The sequence below is a fragment of the Podarcis muralis genome, chromosome 6 (genome assembly GCF_964188315.1).
Source record: "Podarcis muralis chromosome 6, rPodMur119.hap1.1, whole genome shotgun sequence".
Taxonomy (NCBI): Eukaryota; Metazoa; Chordata; class Lepidosauria; order Squamata; family Lacertidae; genus Podarcis; species Podarcis muralis.
In genome coordinates this window covers 7,962,600-7,966,841 of record NC_135660.1, presented here as the reverse complement: position 1 = coordinate 7,966,841, position 4,242 = coordinate 7,962,600, and the positions used below count along the sequence as shown (strand labels likewise).

Genomic DNA, 4,242 nt, shown 5'->3' with positions numbered 1-4,242 from the left:
CCGTCCATTTTAGTTCACTGATGCCCAGGATGTCAATATTTATTCTTGCCATCTCATTTTTGACCACCTCCAACTTACCCAGGTTCATGGTTCTTACATTCCAGGTTCCTATGCAATATTTTTCTTTACAGCATTGGACTTTCCTTTCGCTTCCAGGCATATCCGCAACTGAGCGTCCTTTCGGCTTTGGCCCAGCCGCTTCATCAGCTCTGGATCTACTTGTACTTGCCCTCCGCTCTTCCCCAGTAGCATGTTGGACGCCTTCCGACCTGAGGGGCTCATCTTCCAGCGTCATAACTTTTATATGCCTGTTGTCTTTGTCCATGGAGTTTTCTTGGCAAGGATACTGGAGTGGCTTGCCGGTTCCTCCTCCAGGTGGATCACGTTTGGTCAAAACTCTCCACTATGACTTGTTCATCTTGTGTGCCCTGCTCGGCGTAGTTCATAGCTTCTCTGAGTTCTTCAAGCCCCTTCGCCACGGCAAGGCAGTGATCCATGAAGGGGGAACTGAACCTTGCAACCTGCATAAATGATGCCAATTCAGCTATTTTTGTAGGCATTTGCTATCTGCAAATTATTCTGCTAGCCACAGGAGAGGCCGTTAAGTACACAGGCCGGCCCCACATGATCACGGACTGCTCTCGTTGCAGCAATCCTCTGGCAACTGGGTCCCTCCCCCCCCCCCCTGCCAACAGGCACTGCCTGCAGCCTCTCTCTCGCCTAGTAGGTCTTACATATTTCATTGCATTGATTTACTTATATCTCGCGTTCTCCAGTTACTTCTAACTCCCGCCGTGCTGGGGAAAGCTTCGCCTGTTCAATTTCTGCCCGTCAGGCCAAATCATTGCCTATCAAGAGCATCGTTGCATACGGCGGCATGCGGTGATTAATCCCCTGGTACTGTATCGCCAGGCCCGGGGCGGGAGAATGCAAACGATCTGGGGGCGTTTGGCTGCAGAAAGTGCCGTTGGGCAGACTACAATGGGATCCTGCCCGGCACCCCATTAGGAACAACACATGTATTGGGCTATTAGTATATAAAACCCTTAACAACATAGGACCAGTTTGCCTACAAGATTGCCTTACCTCATATATGTTCACTCAGAAGCTTCGATTGGCAGAACTAGCACTCTTATAGGAGCCACATAATACCTGTTTCCCATTTGTATAAACTCAGTCTTTTAGTGGAACTTTGGAACTCCCTGCCTATTCAGATGTGGCAGACGCCATCACTGTTCTCTGTTCATCAGCTGCTAAGAACATTTTTGCTTAGACAAGCCTACCTTGATATATAGAATGTGGTTGTGTGTTTTAGTCTGTTCTGGGTTTGTGGCCGATTTAAATATTCGAAACAGTTGTTTGTAACTTTATTTTACCAAAACTGGTGTTTTTTTCTGGCAGTGAGATCTGTACGATGGTAGAATGTACTCTCTCTGGAGGTTAATAATAATAATAATTTATTATTTATACCCCACCCATCTGGCTGGGTTTCCCCAGCCGCTCTGGGCGGCTTCCGACAGAACACTAAAATGCAATAACCTATTAAACAATAAAAGCTTCCCTAAACAGGGCTGCCTTCAGATGTCTTCTAAAAGTTTGGTAGTTGTTTTTCTCTTTGACATCTGGTGGGAGGGCATTCCACAGGACGGGTGCCACTACCGAGAAGGCCCTCTGCCTGGTTCCCTGTAACTGGGCTTCTCTCAGCGAGGGAACCACAAGAAGGCCCTTGGCACTGGACCTTCGATGGAGGTGGAGACGCTCCTTCAGGTATACTGGGCCGAGGCCATTTAGGGCTTTAAAAGTCAGCACTCCTTTAGGGCTCTCCTTCCTTGGAGGTTTTTAAGCAGAGGTTGGGTGGCCATGTGTCATGGAAGCTTTAGTTGAGATTCCTGCATTGCGGGGGGCTGGACTAGATGACCCTTAGTGTCCCCTTCCAACTCTACAATTCTATGCTTCTTTGCTTCATCCCTTGCCCCAAACACATAACAATAATAATGAGATACAATTACAAGCCTTGGAATAGCAACAGCAATGAAGTGGCAACAATGGCTTAGTTGGTTGAGCATGAGACTTTTGATCTCAGGGTCGTGGGTTCGAACCCCACAATGGGCAAAAGATTCCTGCACATCATGGGGTTGGACTAGAAGACCCTCGGGGTCCCTTCCAACTCTACAGTCCTATGATTCTAAGTCCCTCGTCCCATTAGCGCATAAATATGTCCTGTGGGTACCCCCAAGGAATGGTGTGGGCTGCATGGGGGAAAGAGAGGGGGGATGTTCCATGGTAGAAGCAAGGACTTTGACACTGCATCATCATCATCACCAGGGGTGCCAACTTGAATAAAATATTAAAGGGTACCAGCTAAGCTCTGCCCCACATAATCGATCACAAGACATGGTACACGTGCACCATTTGAATGGCAATGCCCATTGACTTTGGGGGGGCCCTGGCCCCCTCAAATATTTTATGGGGGGGCTGATGTCACGATTAGGACCCTGGCAGAGACACATCCCTGACTGGCATGTTCTCTCCCTCCTGGTTGATCATTCGGGAGCTTCAAAAGCTTTCTTCAGCCCAAACATCACATCCAACAGACATCGGCACACAGAGTTTGCGCAGTTCGCGTGACAGACCTCAGCAACTCAGCATTTTGACTAATCTCCTTTATTTACATATAAACACACATGGAGCACTGCAACATGGCTCCCTCTCTCTCTAGCATCAGACAGCAAAGAGAAAAAGAACAAAGGACAATCGTCCCACTTCACGGAACACAGTAACACAAACATCCTGTCTCCGTCACTTCCCACTCTGTGGAGTCAAACATACACCGTCATGTGATAGACAACAATCCCATGATTGCAATCATGGAGCAGGAATTCTAACAGCTGAAAGGGCCTCTGGCCCTAGGAGTTGGCTCCTGTAATCATCGCCCAATTCTGTGTCTAAAGTGGCAGATCTTCATTGCAACAGCAGCAAACCCAGCATCCTTTTCAGGGGACCCGAATCCAACTCGCCCTCCTCCTTCCCCACAGCACAGGAGCTCTAATGCAGCTATATCTGTGACCTCCAAGAGTCGCCACGCCACCCAACACAGTCACCTTCCCACCAGCTACAGCTTCCTGCGCACCTTCTGATGTTGACACTCCCTCCCCCCTCCCTCCTGTGCTCCTGGCATCTGTTGCCAGGGCTAAGGGCCCTTTGTTCCTTGCGTGCGCCTGTGTGTTTCTCTTTGACGTGTCCCCAACGGGTCGGGAGCCAACAAACGAGCCTTATCGGCCGCAACCTGGGAAAGCGACGTGGGAAACAGCTGAAGAACAAACAGCCAGGCAGAGAGTTAAGGAGCTTTTGATGAGTCAACAGCCGGGAGCATGAGCCGCCAAGAGTTTGCAAATGTTGCGGCTGCGTTGAGCCAGGTGGGCGTGGAGGGGCTGGGCAAAGGCAGCCTCTTTCCAAGGATGCCACCTCTCTGCTTTTACCCTCTATCAGAAATATCAACCCTTCCACTTTTCCCCATTCCCCTTCTGCTATTGCTATTGTCCTCTCCCCAGTCTGTATTGCAGACCCTCCAAGTGCCCCTATTTTCCAGGGACAGTCCCGGATTTACAGAAGCTGTCCCTGAGATCATCTTCTGAGGCCCTCCTTCATGTGCCTCCTCCTCAAGAGGTCCAGAGGGTAGCAACACGAGGACAGGCCTTCTCTGCAGTGGCTCCCCATCTGTAGAATGCTCTCCCCAGGGAAGTTTGCCAGGCACCTTCATGATACACCTTTAGGCACCAGGCAAAAATGTTCCTTTTTAACCAGGCTTTTGGTCGACCAGGCTTTTGGTGGGGCCCATTCGGTTGTTGTTTTTATTTTTATTTTTATTATATATTTTATTTTTATTATGTGATTAATTATGTATTTTGTGGTTTTATGTCTTGGTGACTGGGAGTGGCCGCCGGGACCACATAACACCGGTCCTGAGAGATCTGCACTGGCTCCCAGTACGTTTCCAAGCACGATTCAAAGTGTTGGTGCTGAACTTTAAAGCCCTAAACGGCCTCAGTCCTGTATACCTGAAGGAGCGTCTCCACCCCCATCGTTCAGCCCGGACACTGAGATCCAGCACCGAGAGCCTTCTGGCGGTTCACTCATCGCGAGAAGTGAGGCTACAGGGAACCAGACAGAGGGCCTTCTCGGTAGTGGCGCCTGCCCTGTGGAACGCCCTCCCATCAGATGTCAAAGAGATAAATAATTACC

The 4,242-nt window shown here is 49.5% G+C and overlaps 1 non-coding gene across 1 annotated transcript; it reads left to right on the top strand.

Moving 5' to 3' along the window:
- The first annotated feature begins 2,039 nt into the window (after positions 1-2,039).
- Positions 2,040-2,112, top strand: TRNAK-UUU (transfer RNA lysine (anticodon UUU)). The gene has a single exon. It is a non-coding gene; the product is annotated as a tRNA-Lys (tRNA).
- The last annotated feature ends 2,130 nt before the right edge of the window (positions 2,113-4,242 follow it).